We start from the raw sequence: 19,423 nt of genomic DNA on the forward strand, positions 1-19,423 counted from the left end.
AGATTGTGCTATAAATCTTCCGCCGCACACTTTACGATTGAATTTAATTAAAATGGAGGACAATCATCTTTTTGAGTTATTTGTTCTTACTCGCAGTAAGTTATAAGCGGAGAAAGCTTGTATAAACTTAGATAATATAAAGAACGTCTTGGCGCAGTAAACTCGAAGTTGAGGGTTCGATTCCCACTCGAGAAAATTTAATATTTTCATTTCCCCCCTCCGATGAAGAGGGAATGCTGCGTAGCTGTGTGCAGGATACAGCGTGAAGTTGTTAAGGTGTTATTCTCAGAAGTTAATAGTTCGAATTGAAAATTTCCTTTTGTATTGAATAGTCCCATGCATTTAGGTCCGATTTAGTTAGAGGAATTCAATAAAATATTAAAATTTATTGCACCGAGTGGGATTGAACCCACAAACCATCTCGTTTATCACACGTTTGTTCTCCTGCACCACCACGGCCATACTGTTATTTCTATATATAAAAATGGAATCTACTACCTCCATTCATATTATAACATACATTATTATATATTATTATATACACAAGCCCTTAAACTCTAGTTTACTCGCAACCTTCTGTTAACACGTTATATAAACAAAGTAATCCCTTACGGCGAAAACTCCAAGTAAAATAAACGCAGTTCGGTTTGGGACCATCTGCCTGGTGTTGACGTTTGGGCTTACTCGCCTACCTTCGCCTTGCTTGAATTATTTTTAGTTTGCCGCGGCTTCGCCCGCTTATACTTTTTGTTATGTTATAGCCAAAATTTTATAAAGTCTTTATATAAATGATAGCTTGTGTGTTTTTGACGTGCTAACTGTACTGTAAAAAAATCAGCTTCACGCTGTATCCTGCACACATCAGGGTAGGCAAAGGAAATCTAGTGTTAAAACACTCCGTCCCCTACTTTCCACTGAATTATTCAAATATATTTTAATAATTTATTCTATCGACTGGAGATCGAACGTCGCGTTACAGTCGCACCCTTATGCCCCTACACCACGACTCTCCGTTACGCTCGATATTATTGTAAAGTTACATCTAAATCCGCTCAGTAGTTTTTCGTGAATGAGAAAAAATATCTATCCATCAATCTTGTATATATGCATGTTATATTTACACAATATATATTCTCCTTTTTTAGCATCACGCTGTATCCCGCTAAATGCAGAATAGCCATCTCCCAACTTATCATCCAATTTTCGTGACAGCGTGTTGTGTTGTTATCAGTGTAGAGCGAGAAAAAAAATCATTGTTTCCAATATTCATCAAGTGGCATTTTGATTATCAATATTTATTGAAGTTGCCAAATAAAATCAGGGTGGGTCACTAGTTCAAATACATATAATATAGATATGTAAGTAATATCATAGCTTTATTTTCACAGATATAATGTTCTTCTCATTATAAATTTACGATCCATCACGTGTTACGACGCTACATAAAATATCAGGATTAAAATTTGTTTCTTATGTTCACATTAATAATTTTATTATCCCCGTGGAAGCGTCCTTGCGTTTTAAGCTAGTGATTTTTGTTGAAAAGATTTAGTTGAAAACAGTTACAGATTATCGATTTTTGAAATTGAAATATCTTGAATATTTCATTGATAATCTGTATTGAAATATTTTCAATATTTGAAAAACTATATGAATTATGGCCGAAAGTGAGGAAAAGAACTTCACAATAGTTTCCCTCTGAAAAGAGGACTAAAATTTGATGGAAAATGGGGGAGGGGAGTGTCTTGACACTAGGTTCCCTCTGCCTATCTTATAATTTATGAATTTGTTTTCTTGAATTTTCTAAAAAAAGAATCCTACTAGTAAATTGTCATAACAGTCTTGAAATTCAACGAAGTTGCAATTATTTAAAAGTTTCCAGTTCTTTTAAAAGACTGTAGGTACATAGACCGTTGTCTAACAATTTTTACGCTTGAAAAATAAAAGATGTTAGCAAAATTGTTTTCACGAATAAAAATTTTTAGTTCAACTAGATAATGGTTTCGTAAGAACGATAAGAAATGTTTTTCTTCAATTTCACTTTCCGCTTGAATTCAAGATTGTGTATTTAGCGGCGGAATTTAACGCTGCACGTGGTCTTGTTAAAGAGGATAATGGAAAATAATTAATTGTCTCGAGGGGAACCATTAGAAATAAATGGTTTTATGTATTTATTTTTTTGTCTTATTAATAGAGCGAGGAGAAGAAAATGTTAAATATTTCATTGCCCCGAGTGAGAATCGAGCCATAACTACAATCCCCTACCTACTCTGCTACACACGGCATACATCGTTAAGCTAAAAAATACCTTTAAATAACAGAACTAGAATATATACATTATTTCAATAATAAAATATAATAAATGTGTAAACGTCCATACAGAAGTCTGATTAGAAATCTAATCTTTAAATAAACAGTCCTGTTCTTTTAATATTCTTTCATATTTCATAAGATTCAAAACAAAGTTTGTTTTAGCATAATATGTCTTCTCTACGGCCCCGAAGAGAACGCGGAATGAGACCCTTGACATCCTTTTTATGAAATGTATACCGTTCTGCAGGCCATTTAAACAAGTTTCAGTTTCTTTTAATAATATTAATTTAATATTAAATCAGCATAAATAATTATTCAAGTGCATTTATATGTTAGAGGCTGCTGTAGCATGGTTTTGGGTTCGATTCTACTTGAGGAAATGAATTATTTTCGTTTCCTCCGCCTAGTTTAATAACAACAACGTCGATGAGCCAGTCCATCCGGGTCAATACGCAAAATCTAGTGAAAGGAGGAGTGTTAGTGATTTAACACTAACTTTCACCTTAAGCGTGAAGCTAACGCTTGAATCTCCGTAGAGGAATTGTTTAGATTCAAAATACTTTAATTTCATTGATCTGGCTCTACAAAACTTTATCGTTCACTACTAACCACCTAGAATCCAAAGTTTATACTTCAATAATTTCATTAGGTTTAAGAGTAAGACCTTCCAGGGAACATCGTCACGCAGCTTTACATCATCCGATAGTAAAAACGATGGTTATAGGTTCTATTCCAATTTGATGAATGATTTTTTTACTCTCTCTGTTTCTTCTTACTGTTCCGTTCCGTTTCTTCTGTTTCGGAACTTAAGTAAGTCTCAACGTTCAACATGCAATGTGTTATTCTATCACTGAGCGGAAATTGGGGAATAGAGTGTTAAGACACCCTCTTCCCCAATTAAGAATACGCTACGAAAAAAAGTGAAGTAATTAATCACTATTCTCTCTGTCATAAACTTTCCTAACAACGTACAAACATAGATTAGAACTTGGCTTTCTAAAAACAAATTACCCTATTTTAACGAGGAAAAGTAGTTTTTGTAAGTTTTTTAGAAGCTTAAAAGCTTGATTTAGTAATCAAACTTGTTTCCTAACTTATACAACCATTTAAGTTCACTCCACAAAGCAATTAGGGGTCCGAGGCACGGCTAGGTTTTCGTAATTATAACGTCAATCAATTTTTAGGTAACTATTTGTAAGCTGACGCTATAGGGTTTTAGCTTGTATTGCTTGTGAGGTATTAACAGGTTTGAATTTTGAATAGGGTAAATACTTTAAATTAAATAATTTGACTGAATGTAAAGGAGGACGGTTAAAAGGCGAAGGGAAAGGGAGTTTACTAAGCGATCCTCATCTTCCGCTCAATTTTGGAGACTCGTATTGATTACTGACAAACTCAATACCCTGACTTGTCTTCTTACCAAAAGGCGGGAAGAGAAGGGAAATATATTACTGACGAAGGTAGGAATCGAACTCACAGCCATAATTTCTATCCATTCACATCATTAACAGTCATTCTACCATTGCGCCACAAGGTCCTCCAATTTTCAAGCTCATTTCGATATTTCCTTATAGCATTCACTCAACAGATTAATTAAATTTACAAAGTTAGCGCGATGAGTTAATTTCGTATATTTATGATAAGGCTAATACGAAATTGTTAATTTCTTGATCGATTTTATAAGAAAATTACATTTTGAACGTTCGGAATTTCGTTTGTACTCAATTTTCTTTAAATTCACTTTCTTAGAGATATATTTTGTACTGTTTTTTTGGGTTCCGTATCTCGAAAGGAAAAATGGAACCCTTATAGGATCACTTTTTTGTCCGTCCGTCCGTCTGTCAGGATCCTTTTTCTCAGGAACGCGTGGAGGTTTCAAGCTGAAATTTATATCAAATATTTAGGTTTAATGAGTCTTACTTTCTTTAGAGCAGCGAAAAACTTCAAACCTCTGAGCTATCACAATCAAAAGATACATACAGCCTTTTATGCCGCCAATTTTCACAAATTTTCAAAACTTGCAAGACAATCAAATCCCACAGTGTACTGAACTCAAAAGAGTTTACGGAAAGAGTCCAAAGAGACTTCTAAGTTTTTGAAATTTGATACGACGCAACGTCTTATAGCACAGATAAAGGTAAAATGCCAGAAAACAAAGATATAGGTATTTTATTAAAAAAATCATTACAAATTTATATTTGTGGTTCAGTGCATACAAAATGAGTGCACACTAAATATGTTTATCAACTTAAGTACTTCCTTTTCCCATTTGACCTACAATCCAATAAAATTGATACGAAAACCTCAAGGCGCGAGTCCAACTCGCACTTAGTCGGTTTTTTATTTTTGTTTACAACATTTGATCTTATAATAAAGATTTTCTTTATTGACTTTATTTGAATGAACATTAATTTATTGAATATGCTCAAGTGAACATTACTGCTGTGGATTTAAACTCAATTTAGGTAGAATGTATTATTAAATTAGAGTAATTAAAAAAGAACAAGAAATGAGAAATATAACAAAAACTCTTTGTCAGATTTAACTAATCATATTGAGTTTAATTTCTTATGAGGATTTTAAATTTTAATTGGATTTAAATCCAAACTCATCCATCCAAGCATTTAGAAGTTATTTTTCCCTTATATGAAAAAAAACTTACTACAACCTCTATAGAAACAAACCACACAGCATTTAGTTAAAAACTATTAATGTAACAAATCAAGTACGTCCCAAGCGATTTAGTTGAAAGGAGTAACTATCTTGGATTGGAACACCGATGTGGACCTTATTATATATTCAGAAGAGTTTACTGAAGAAGAAAACACAAATTTGTCTGGAGATAAAGCGGCAACAGTTGTGGCTGATCGAAAATAGTCTTTTCAACGTTGCAATAAGAGTTCTCGTCTTGTGATTTATTTTGTAATGCGCACTGCCAAAGGTCCTATATTGTCGAAGAATTATGAATACTTGAAGGAGTATTTGTTAGTTATTATATTTTTATATATATTAAGATCGTAGTGTCTGACTGTGAAAGTAAAAGTTCGATTCTTACCCAGAGGAATTAATAATTTCAAGATAAAACGCAGAGTTGCGTCACTCAAGTAATACAAAAAAAACTGTGAATATTACGAATATTATATGCAATACCATAGAGCAGATGGATTGTAAATAAGACATAGGTTACAACTTATGTAAGAATTTTTTATAATGTGGCTATAATATAACAATAATTTTGGACGGATAAAACCGAGCGTAGGTCGTTAGTAAATTATAAAGAAAATAAAAAACCCGACTATATAAATTTAATTAATATATTCGGTACAATTCGCGTTACCAAGGCAAATCCAACGACTTATCATTTGTCAAAATCCGTTCACTGGTTTAACAGTTACAAGGGAACAAGAGAACAGACACACATACATACACGCTAAAAACAAAACTCTCATTTCGGGCTTCACTGCAGTTACATAAAAATAGGCTACATAAAGAAATTCAATCAAAACTTAAGCCAGGATACCCACAAAATCTCATCCAGAGAAACTAATCTTGAGTTAAATAGGTCAACCCTCAATGCCTGACTGTTAATTCCAATAGATAGCTCAGTTGTAAATATTGGAACTTGTTAGATGGTAGATAGTGGAGCTATAAATCTAAATTCAGGGTTCAAGTCCTTATTCATGAGCTCGCCGCTGGGAGACTGGAATATAGAAATAGAAATAGATATATTTGTATTGGCCCTTAGTTAGTATTGGTTATAAGTAATTCTGGTTATTAAAGGTGGTTTTGGTATTGATGGTCATCGTTTGAGATTTTATTCTTTTCTTTATTTGAGCTTCAGCCAGTATTCCGTATAAAGCAGGTTAGGCCAACGGAACCTAGTGTTAAGACACTCCAACCTCCAAGCTCTGCTTAAATTTCAAGATATTGACTGTCGAGGAACTCAACGCCGTGTTTTATTTTTTTCATTCCTCCCTATAAGCATACGAGTACAGGGATAAATGAGAATAATTCATTCTTCGAATGTGAACCAAGTGCGTAATCTTCAGACGCTGTTCCGCTGCATCACGACGTGGCAGAAAGGATATTTGAAGCTTAAAGTAAGTTCTGCCAATCAAAAGAAAATTGGGAAGGAGAAACAAACTTCGAACTATATTCAAATTGAAACACACTAATTGAAGTATTTTCTATATTAACCGAGTAAACATTCACAATGTTATTATTAGGAATTATTCGTCGAACTACTTCTCATTTTGATTCTACCCTCTTTAGTTTTGGGACAGGTGTCTTATTCAATCATTCGTGAACGCATTCTAAGAACGGTAATCTACATAACTTGCTTCAAATATTTTCTATTGTTATATCATTTTATTGTAAGAGTCCATCTGTGAGCCCGATGGCTGTAGGTTCTATTTCCACTTGGGCGAACTCTAACTCTGGTAACGAGGCAAAGCGACGTTAAGTTTCGCCATTCAACACGTAATACAAGCCTTAAGATTTCGGCGAAATTTAAATATGGAAGTGTTCTCTTCTCATCAGTCACCGCTCTTCGCCTCGTTACCATGGTGAGGAAATGAAAATATTAAATATTTAATTTCCCCGAGTAGGGAATCGAACTCACAACCGTCGCGTTTACCGTCGCACGCTTAAGCCCCAACGCCCGACAGCCGCCCCTATAGATATTGTACAGAAAAAAGTATGAATCTCCAATCATCGTGTGTATGAATGTTTCATGGAACGATTTAATTCAACACAAATATAAATATTTATTGAATAATCTAGCTAGGGTCATTAGAGGTCATCGGGACGTAGTGAAACAGAGAATATCATGGTTGTAGATTCGATTTCCACTCGCGGAAATGATTATATATTTATTTTTTACTTTTTTCCTCTTGTACTCGACTTTCAATCACATATATATTTTTTAATGTTTCAAAAAGGGAATCGAACCCAAAACCATTGTGCTTAAAGTCAACTACTTAAGCTCTGCCACGACGCCAATCATAAAGGAACGAGTCAATATAACAGCTCAATATGAAGCATATGAAAAATTTCTTTATTGAAAGTCAAAGTATCATACGTTATACATTTAAAAGCAGGAATTTCATTCCATTTATCGGTATTTCTATTAGTATCTTTTTAAAGCTTCACACTGTATCCTGCACACAGTAGGGTAGGCAGAGGGAACCTGGTGTCAAGCCACTCTGTTTTCCATTTTCCGCCGAAACCAGATTTGATTGAAAATGGAGAAGGCATTGCAAGTTGAGTGACGCAACTCAACGCCGCGCTTTGCGAAAATACTGGAGCGCAAAGAAGAAAATTAGAAATGAAAATACTTATTTCCACGAGTGGGCACCTTCACCTTGTAAATGAGGATATCGATAAAATTCGTTTATTAATTAGTATTAACACTAGGACCCCATGTTCCTTTTACAATAACACATCTTTTTTTCCAATAGCACAAGTAAAAAATATGTATAGCTATAAATTTCTCAGTAAATCGTATTCACTATATATATACGCCTGCTTGAAATATAAGAATATAATTTCTATAGAAATATAATTTCAATCTAGATGAAATGCTAAAAGTGACTATTATATTTATTTTCATAAGGATGGATATCAAAATGTCGCGGTAACGAACGCGGTTGCGTAGCGACGACGGTTGTTATTAACATGGCAGAATAAATTGCATGTCAAATTAGAAAGTATTTTAATTTATTAGTATATATGTGTAATGTAATATTATATAGCCTATAGCACTTCTGAAGAATGCAGCTTTCATACAAAACAAAAACAAAGTAAATCGATCCAGTAGATCCAGAGATCTTAGCGTTCAAACAAACAAACAAACAAACTCTTCCGCTTTATTATATTAGTATAGATATATATATATATAAATCATCCAACTCAAACACTATTATTATATAGAAAAAAATTCTAATTACAACCTAAGTCAAAGTAAATTTCGAAATATAACGTATGAATTTTTAATGACTCATACAAAAGAAGTACTACATGGTACCACAGACTTAAGGGCCATCCGCACCCTCACCGGTCCTCGTGTAAAACATTCTATTGTTATATCCAAACAAAGATAATACGAGTAAAAATGAACAAACATTCATTTGTATGGGATTGCTATGTTTAATTAGAAATTAAATTTACCCACTTCGACATAACAAAATGGGGCGTTGAGTTCCGTCACTTAAATAGTAATGTCTGGAATTCTGGCGAAAATTAGCGAACGGAATGTCTTGTCACTAGGTTCTGTTTATAATGTGGTCCTCGTGTAAAATATTCCATTGTTAGACCGAAAACTAAAAATTGATATTTGTGAGTATGAAATTGCTTTTAATTTAATTGAAAATTTTATGTTAAGTTTAATTATGTATATGTGTAATTAAATCGTCATGACGGTTGTGGGTTCGATGCTTACTCGTGGTATCGAAGCTACCGGCTCTGACATGATGAAATGTTTTGAACCTGGCTAAAATAGAGGAACCAAATGAACTAGATTTCTGACCTGAACTAATTCTCTGAAAAATAAAACAATTTCCATATAAGTTATACATAAAATAGCATTTTACATGACAACCCCTTCTTTATCTTTCGTCCACATAATAAAAACCACCAGCTGTCACACCGTAAACTTTTTATAGCACACGATACATTCAAAGAGGATGTAAAAACAATATAACATTTGTATTCTATGTAATAGGCGGTTAGCTTGGTAACTTTTTTTTGGAAATTAACTCTATGAAAATTATAGTTTTTTACAAGTAATTGCATTTGAAAGTGCATTACTTTTTTTTTAACGTTATTATAGGTCATTTATAGTACGACGGAAGACATCAAAACCGACCGGTTCAAGTTAAAAAAAAATCTTTGTGTGGTCGATGGTTCATATCCAAAGAAGGCTTTGGGCTATGTCACGTCAACCGTATCGAAGTAGCCCACTGTACTTGCGGTTAGAGTTTCCTTTAGAATGTAACATGTCATTTAGTACTATTAGTAGTTCATTAAATTTATTTCAGTTATTCATTAAGCTCTTAGTATATTATTTAAATTCAAATATTCGTAGTTGAAATATAAGCCCAAGTATTTAGCCTAAGCCCGATATTAAGGCCGGTTGTGGTTGCAGGGGCAATGAGTTCGATTCCTGTTAAAGGAAAATTATTATTTAATATTTTAATTACCTCGCTCTGATAACGAGGTCGAACGCAGTGTTGAGCTTCCCAAGTCAAAATGCAATGCATCCAGAACTGTGGGAACGCAAGTAATTTAACCGGAGATTCTTAAGTCAAGGTTCCCTTTACGTACTCTGTTTTGTGCGGTATATAGCGTTAAATTAAAAAAATGTAGCCTGTATATATAGCATCTTTTTAACATGTAAAACAATAACGTTAAAACATTTGCCGTGTAGTGTTTCTATATATATGTATACGATAACCAAAAATTCGTTGCTTAAAAGACTGATAATTGTATATTGTGTAATCATAGGTGTTATTTACTAAAAACAAAATGATATTTATGTATAACAAAACATAGCTTTTAACTACCAAATTATTTGAAATAAATATATGTAACCTTCAGTCATCAAAACGTTTATAAATACATATGCTAACCATATTCTAACCTTTTGCTACGAGTATTATAAAAACTAACCAAAGAAAAAGGTTTTTTACAAAAAATTATAACATTTAAATATACCGGGATTCGAACCCGCACCTCTTGAAAACCGTCCAAGCGCTCTGACCACTAAGCCATACGTTAATGGCATATAAATCTCAGACTTATTTCACAAACATAGTAATATATATATTATGACATAATGTTACTATGTTAACGTGTACGTAATAACCTTGATCTACAAATAAAATCATATTACTGACCCGAAATGTAATATGTTTCGTCTTCTATTACATACATATGTATGAACGTTGTATGTTATATACATATAAGGTATTAATGTGCTGACTTATAAAGTAGTGATTGTAAATAAAAGGGTTATGGAATTCGATTACCACTGAGGGTTTGAGGAAGAAAGTACGCTAAATGAAATTTAATTTAGCTTTTTTATTTTTTTTACTATGACGCCACCGTGTTCATTGGGGGTCAGCATAAGCACGACGTTTGTGGGTTCGATCTCATCACAGAAAAAAAAAATTATTTATTTTTCTCGTTAGAGCAAAAGCGCAACTTTGAATATCTATGTTCAATCTTCAATGTAGGTTTTATCTTCCACTCTAAAACTTTAAAAGCAGCAGCCCAGCAATTAAAACATTTAACTGAACAAGCTACTATAATTATCACGGCGTTAAGTTCCACCATCTACTAACACACACAACATCCAATGTTTCGTTTCCAAACAAAAAGCAGAGACCGGAGTGTCTAAGCTCTAAACAATCAATTAAGAAATGAAACAAAAAAAAAAAAATTATAATATATATTTTTTTCTTATAATAAAAGTAACACACTGTAGCTCGACATTTAACACTAGAAGCGCCGCCGTCCCATTTTTGACCCAAACGCAAGGTTGATTGTATATAACTTTTTTATTTGTTAATTTATGTAGATGAAATTTTTTTACTATTACCAATTTTACACCTTTATTTAATTAAAAATATAAATAATTTTATAGCAGTCATACTTTTTGAAAAAAAATGAGATTTACCTAGAACTGCCGCTGGGTCATTTTTGTCCCGCCATAATTATTTTATTATTTGAGGGTATAATTTGATATATTTTCATGCCTCGGGGACGAGGTGGAGGGGAAAGGGCAATGCGGGGGCGGAAAAAAATTGAATAGTAGGTTTAGCAGTCAATGCCTAAGTTTTTAGGGTTCTGTAGCTTTTAAGGAAAAAAAAACCCTTATAAGATCATTTTTTGTCCATCCGTCTGTCTGTGCCTTTATTTCAGGAATGCTTGGAGAAATCGAGTTGATATTCATATGAGTATATGAATATGAACTATATGACGATCTACAGTCCCTTGATTTCCTGAAAAAGCACCCTTAAAAAAAGATATGACTATTTATATAGTAAAAAACATGTATTTCGACACTATAAAGGGAATCAAATTAATAAGGTACTTTCAGTTAACTTAGAATTATGAAATTTGGCAGCTAGCATCTACATGTAGTACTAGTACAGGAAAAAATCTGAAAACTATACATTTATGTATAAATCTTTAAAAATACTAGCCTGAAAAGTGGGGTAAAATTGGTGTCAATACTAAATTTTGCCGCTAGTCCAAGTGAGGTATCAGATGAAAGGATGACTAAGCTAGGCTTGAATTTCAGAAATACACTTGATACCAAATGTGGGCAATTGTAGGGTAGGTAGAGGGAACCTGGGAACCTAGTGCTATGCACTCCGTTGGCATTTTCCGCCGAATTCTGGAGCCATTACCACGCAATGTTATAAATCATCTGTGATGTATCACTGATGAAGAATATATTAATGCATTACTTGGCCTACTAATAATATTAACTAATTTCAATAACTTATAATTTTGTAAGAGTTATTCAGTTAGTTGTCACGACCTTAGAACGTATTAGAAATATTTGATTCTTTCTTTGTGTTTTATTTTTTGGTACTTTTATGTTTGTTAAAGAATAAGAATTGATTATTAAATATGGTCTACATATTTATATATTTATTTTAATAATATTTTTTTTGTATTATACCAACAATCAACATAATAAGTAGAATGGGACAAATTTGTCACGACGGCGGTTCAAGCGGGGTATCAATCTTCGGCACTTCTAGTGTTAAAACGTACGCGTAGTTACAAATACGCATCTTTTTCCAACCTACCTCACAATCACATTTTTATTTTTTGTTTTGTTAGTAATTTTGTTTATGTTTGTGTTTGTTAAAAATATTTGTATCTTTGTATAGTTTTTATGTTTTCTATAACTTAATGTACTTAGGAATGTGCAGTGGTCACACAAGCAAAATTGGGCTTAAGACCGCGAAGAATAATTAATTTTAATGTACTTTGTTATAAATAAATAAATAAAAAAAAAAAAATAATAATAACACTTCGTAAATAATAGTAAAAACAATAATCTAAAAACATTTGTTAATATAATTGAACTGAAAAAGGTATTATAATTTGAGTCACTTCAATTTAGTCCAATTTAGGTTCTAGACTTATAAATATCTAAAATATTTCTTAGATATCTGAACCATTTGTAACACAATTAAGGGTGCCGTTGCTAGCATTTTATTGTTAAGTAAACAGAATTACATTATTAATACAAAATATAAGAAATAGCACTATATTCTGTCATAGTATGAATCGTCGTGGCGTAGTGTGGCTTCGATTCCCACTTGAGGATATGAAATATTTTATATTTTTATTTCCTCGCTCTGATACGAGGCAAACCGCGGCGTTGAATTCTGCCACTCAACACGCAATGCTTCTAGAATACGGCGGAAGTGTCTTAATAGGAACGGAATGTTTTAATATTAGCTTCGCAGGTCTCCTGTGCCTATCGTTCTACATAAACGATAAATCGTAAAGCTATAAATATGAAATTTATTGTTTTTTAACAATTTTAAAATGTTTTTCCACAATTAAGAAAGAAAAACACTTTTTGAAAGCATATAAAAATTTTAACGTAGCGGGATTAGATCCCACGCCTATATTTAGTCCGCTCCAGTAACTATAAAGTAATTTTCGGAAATTCAAAATCTCCATAAAGTAGCTTTTAAGAAATAAATGATTATAATAATTAAAATAACAAAAAAAAACGTCTAATTATAAAAGAATTGAATAGATAATAATCAGTTTATAGAAAACAAAATAGTTTCCCAAGGAGAGCTTTAAGCTCGCAACAGTGGCGCTATCGTCGCCTACACCCGCAGTCACCCGCACGCCGTGGCAAGGCGCGCGCGTCCAGTGTACGTGTTTGTGTTGTGTATGTGTGTTTGTGCTGTGTACGGAATATTATGGTGTAAGTTGTATTATATTATATTATATTATAGAAAATTATAATTGATTATGGAAAAATTGGTTTTTTTTTTTTCGTAGTATGTGGTTGTGGGTGGTTTGAATTTTTTATTATGTGTTTGATGTGTGTTATGTAAATTTTTAATGTGGTTTTCTATATTTGGAATATACATTTATTTTTAATAATAAAATAATTAATTGTATAGTAATATTTATATTATAATACTATACTATATTTATATAAATAAAAATATGTATATTATATAGTGTTATAAAATTGTCGAGCTTTTTTCATCGTTAATAACGAATATAGTTTTTATAGAGTCGTGAATTTTTAACTTAGCAATTTGCGTTAGAAGCGAAATTTTGTTTTAAAATAAATTGAAATCGGTTAATAGTAAATTATTTTATATTTTCTAATAGTAGTTTACACTCATATTCTGCCCTGACTTTACTTGACTTGACTTTACTTTTACTCTATTGTATAATTTCTGAAATTGATTAATATAGTAATATTCTTATATTTTACATAAAATTGTGCTGTTATTATTATATTATATAAAGTATTTTCATTTTCAGAGGTTACTTTCATTAATTTAGAAAATATTTTACGAATTTTTCTCCACTTACAGGTTTTCCTCCATATAGTATTTATACAAATTATAAAATTGTTTTCAAAAAATCAATCAATAGAAAATACCTCAATTGTTTTTTAAGTCGAAACAGCTAAAGTAAACGTAATTTAAAATTAAGATAGTATAAGCCTCAGCATATTAAAACAGAATTCGTTCTATTAATTCAACAACAATTTTCATCGATCTAACTTATCTTAAAATATATTTTCTAAATATTTTTTATATTTTAGATAAGTAATAAGAAAAAGAACATTTTCCCTTTTTCCCGCAAAACCAATAAAAAATTACAGTTTTCACATTCTGTTCTTCAGTTTCGGCTAAAAATTTAGGACATTATGTGTTGAGCAGCGGAACTTAACACCGCTCTTTGACGAGAGCAAGGGAATGAATGAAAATATAATCATGAGGATTCCTCTAATAGGGATCGAACACAGCATTACGACGTTAACATTGTTCAAAACAAGCGTAAGTAGTACGGGCGGTAATACTTCGCGGTATACTTTAAATGTATTTTTTTTTATTACTCGGTTCTCTCTAATATTTATTTACATTTAAAACGCGCGGAGCGCGTAGCCAAGTGTTTTTACAAACAAAACTGGCGAGCAGCACCGTGTGTTATTTTACACGAACCATTTGAAGCCACTTTTTACCTATTCGTAACTCAAAAACTATTCCATCTAAAGCTGTCATATTTGGCTCAAATATTTAGACCCCCTACCTGTATACGTGCATTAAATTTCATAAACACAGCTCAAACAGTTATTTAGATAATGACGTCCAAAAATCGTAAATTTTTAGGGGGGTGACTGACCTATAGACCTTAATGTTAACCAAGTTCCAGATGACCTAGAATGGTGAAATTTAGCATCCGGTTAAGTAATTGGGTGTATATCAAGGGAAAAATCCGAAACTAGTATTTTTTTAATATTTTCTTATAATTTTTCAATAAATAGATTCAATTAGGAACATTTACTTATAGTGCCTGTAAAGAAATCATAGCAATCAAAGTTCATGATAATTGATTTTTAGACTTAGCGCCTGACAAAAATATAAGAGCAATGCATTATTTATATATATGTTGCTTTAATTTATGTCACGCGTTAGTAAATATTTTATTTGTTATGGAGACTAACTTCACTATTACTTACGTAAGCCATCTAAAACAACACGATGCTTTCAAGTATATTTTATAATATAAGATAAGATATGTCTCCATTTGTAGCTGAAAATGCCTCTAATTTATGTCCTGACAAAGCCTGCCATCATGTGGACTTCAAGGGCTTCACGTAAAAATATAAAAATATAATAAATGGATTAACATCCTTCATTATTATTTATTATAATTTAAACATATGTTTTAGTACTTATTATACTAAGAGTATTTGCATAGTCGATTAACGTATTTGATATTAAATTATTATTACAATATTTAAGTACTAAGTCCTATATAAGATCCTATAAGGGTTCTGTTTTATTGCTTTCGAGGTACAGAACCCTAAAACAGAAAAAATACACTAAAAAATAAATATAAAAAAAATAATTATATTGATAGAAATATATATAAAATTTAAGAATAATATACTATCTGTAAGGTCAGTCGTGGCACAGGGGCACAAAGTGTGACTGTTAAACCGACTGGTAGTGAGTTCGATTCCCACTCGAGGAAATGAAATATTAATTTAAACTTATATTTCCATTTCTTCGCACTGGTGTCGAGGCAAGGCGCGGCGGAGAGTTCCGTGACTCAACACGCAATGCCTCCAGAATTCGATGGAAAGTGGGGTTACTGAGTGTATTAACACTAGGTTTCCTCTGTCTACTCTGCTGTGTGCGGGATACAGCGTGAAGCTGATTTTATTTTTAATTTGATATATTGTGAGCCTACCAGCTATCTTAACAGAAGTAATTGTAAAGTAATTATTAACAGTATAAATTTAAGTAATTGTTAATAAAAAAATAAGAGAAAAAAAGAGAAAATTAAAAATTACTTAAACAAAATAATAAAAAATAAATAAATCCGCTTTACGATGTATCCCACACATAGCGGGGTAGACAGAGGGAACCTAGTGTTAAGACACTCAGTTCCCCTCTTTCCATCGAACTCTGGAGGCATTGCGTGTTGAGTTATTCCAACAAAATAATGAAATTAGAAAAAAATAATAATAAATATATCAGATTTCTAAACGCAGCATACATTCATTATTTTCTAATCTGACAACTGTCATTTAATCAACAAAATAAAAACTATAGTCGAGATTCATAGATAAATATAATCTATTTTCATATATAATTAAATATCGTCTTAAGAGTAATAAAACATAATATTATTGACCATAATAAAAAAGTAAATACCTAATTATATTAGATATATTTTATTGTACGAAGGCGTATTTTAATGGTTTTTTTGGCCTGGGTTTCATGATTTTACTGGTTTTAGGAACACTTGTGGAAACGGCAGAGAACGAAGTCGACCTTGGGATCATATCAATTCAGATTTGTACCGTCAGCACTTAATAAACTTATTGTTTATATTTTTTTCAAGACATGTTGAACAATGAGTCGTTCAATAGAATTGCTTGTGGTTGAAACAAGAACCTTACACCGAATTGTTCCAATGCCTCCCGATGGGAGCTGTCTCTTCCATGCTATTGCATATTCTTTGTTTGAGCGTATTGATATACAACAAACTAATAAATTGCGCGAGACTATGGTAGAGTACGTATGTCGTAACTGGAATGATTTAAGTATCTACACTAGCGCTCGAAACGGGAATCCTTACTCTTCTAAAGAAGACATGCTTTGCTTAACTACGTACGGAGCTACTTCCGAAATAAAGGCTGCAGTAGATTTGTACAGTACTAGCGGACGCGCGCAGCTTCGCTTGCTTATTGCTTAGGGGTGAATTCTAATAAACTTTGAAACACGTGTTCAATAAAATATTTTTAAGAGTCTCAATTTCAAATTTTATAAAAATCAGTGGCGATTTAAAGACTTTTCTATATAAACTTTCAACCCCTTATTTACACCCCTAGGGGATGAATTAAAATAAACCACGAAACTTATGTTCAATGAAATATTTTAAGAGTCTAAATATCAAATTTTATAAAAATCGGTGGCGATTTAAGAATTTTTCCATACAAACTTTCAACCCCTTATTTGCACCCTTAGGGGGTGAATTCTAGAAAACCATGAAACATGTGTTTAATTATAAACGTTTAAGAGTCTGAATTTCAAATTTTATAAAAATTGGTGACGATTTCAAAAAAACCTATACAAACTTTCAACCCCTTATTTGCACCCTTAGGGGGAGAATTCTAGAAAATGATGAAACACGTGTTCAATTAAATACTTTTAAAAATCTAAATTTCAAATTTTAGAAAAATCTGTGCCAATTTAAAAATTTTTCCATACAAACTTTGAACCCCTATTTCACCCCTTTAGGGTTGAAATTTTTCAAAATCCCTTCTTAGTGGATGTCCAGATTACGAAAGTAAACTTTTGTCCAAATTTAACGTTTCTACGCACAGCGGTTACGGCTGTGCGTGCGTCTTACCTCAGTCAGTGAGGACAAGTCCTTTTATATATATAGACTAGCGACCCCCTTGCGGCTTCGCCCGCTTTTACTACTGGATTATTCATATAATGTATGTTTGCAAAGCAAGTTTCAAGTAGTTATTAAAATATGTTTAAATGACTATTTTTAGATAGTTAAATGACTATTTTTAAACGGAAGAAATTATAAACAAAAGCCTACCTACTAATGACTACTATAAAAAATATGAAACCAAATATATCGCGCTGAAATAATACATTCAACTCCAATTATCCAATACGTGCAAACGCATCTAAATCTTCGTTGTTATGCCTCTATAGCGGGCGGGTTTTTTTTTTCGAGCTTGTGGTTAATGCTGAAGAGGGTATTCTGTCCCTGATGAAAAGCAAGCACTACGTGGCTGCCTGTGAGGAAAATTAAATAGAATGCATCGGCCGGGAATTGAACCCGGGCTGCCCGCGTGGCTGGCGGGCATTCTACCACTGAACAACCGATCACTGCTCATGACGCGCTTGTATAAGCAAAACGTCGCGGGGCGCGTTTCGCAGCAAGGATGTTTTGATATTGTAACAACTTCTAAAGTACTTATTAAAATGAAAAAACAGTAAAAGACAGTTTTGATCTACATTAAATGGCCAACGTAACTAACATACTTATTTATATGCTGAGAGTAAGGGATAAGTAAAACTTGAGTCGGCACAGCTGATGAGTCAACGGCGTGATGTGTCAATAATTAAATGCGTTTTTCTTTAAAACTATTCACAATTTCGAAATAGTGTAAACAGCAAATTTTATCTTCGTTTAACGTAGAAAATTAATAAAGTATTTTAAAGGATAAGGATTAATACCATTATGGAAAAATATCCCTCACAATAAAAAATATATTGAAATTACTATTTTTAGACAGAAATATGATCACTACACGTTATCCTTAAAAGATAAAAATATGCTGTCGCGGACTTTTTTGTAGATCTTATTAAGAGGAACAATACTCCAGTACATTATTTTCATGTAGTACTTACCATTAAAGCAGCGCATGCGCGAAAGTGTCTCAACGGGTAGGACTTTAGACACATTTATCGTATTTATGTTAATTTACATAAGAATGTACAAATAATAAACTATATATAAACCTTCTACGGAAAATACTCGACCTATTGGTGAAAACCGCTTCAAAATCCGTTGGGTGGTTTAGAAGAAGAAGAGTTAGAAACAACAGACAGACACGAAAAGCGACTTTGTTTTATAAGATATAGGATAGATAGATTAAGATAGAAGTGTATTATCACAATGGTGTCCTACTTGGTTTATTCGGCGAACAGAAATGTCCTATGAGTTTTTTATTGAGCAACTATTGAGTTTCTTGCCGTAGTAGCTTCCTATAGGAAAAGTACTTGTAATGGCCAAATTGAATAAAGAATATTTTGATTTTGATTACATTATAAACCTTTCTACTTATGATTTCTGTACAAAAAGTAATGATATCCCGTCAAAAACATAAATGTAAAATGAAAGCCAAGTTCAGTAATAAAACATATGCTTTCAGCGATAAAAGAAGTGAGATGTAAATGTATGCCAAGTTCAATGGTCAGTCCTGAAATTTATTTTTAACAATATAAAATATTTTATAACAACTGTAAATGCCCATTCTTCTTACAACTTGGAGACTTTATTTATGTCTAATATCTGATTTGGCTAGTTTTCTTATGAATTTACAATAGAATCTGAGTAGAATACAATTTGAATACATTCATTTATATCGATGTAAATTAATTTGAAAACTAGCCAAATCAGATATTAGACATAAATAAAGTCTTCAAGTTGTAAGAAGAATGGGCATTTACAGTTGTTATAAAATATTTTATATTGTTAAAAATAAATTTCAGGACTGACCATTGAACTTGGCATACATTTACATCTCACTTCTTTTATCGCTGAAAGCATATGTTTTATTACTGAA

The 19,423-nt window shown here is 32.2% G+C and overlaps 1 protein-coding gene across 4 annotated transcripts in view; it reads left to right on the top strand.

Annotated features, from left to right (window-relative positions):
• Positions 1 to 19,423, top strand: part of LOC146532291 (zwei Ig domain protein zig-8-like) — a 226,182-nt gene that overhangs the window by 69,428 nt on the left and 137,331 nt on the right. For 2 of the 4 annotated variants that reach the window (XM_085197249.1, XM_085197250.1), the window contains exon 1: positions 13,194 to 13,279. The exons of the other annotated variants lie outside the window; for them this stretch is intronic. The gene's annotated coding sequence lies outside the window, so the exon portion shown is untranslated. Of the gene's footprint in view, positions 1 to 13,193; positions 13,280 to 19,423 lie in introns of those variants that run through there. 4 annotated transcript variants of the gene reach the window in all.

This window comes from Heliconius melpomene, chromosome 14 (genome assembly GCF_056956725.1).
Source record: "Heliconius melpomene rosina isolate 202511_hmr_F chromosome 14, ASM5695672v1, whole genome shotgun sequence".
Taxonomy (NCBI): Eukaryota; Metazoa; Arthropoda; class Insecta; order Lepidoptera; family Nymphalidae; genus Heliconius; species Heliconius melpomene.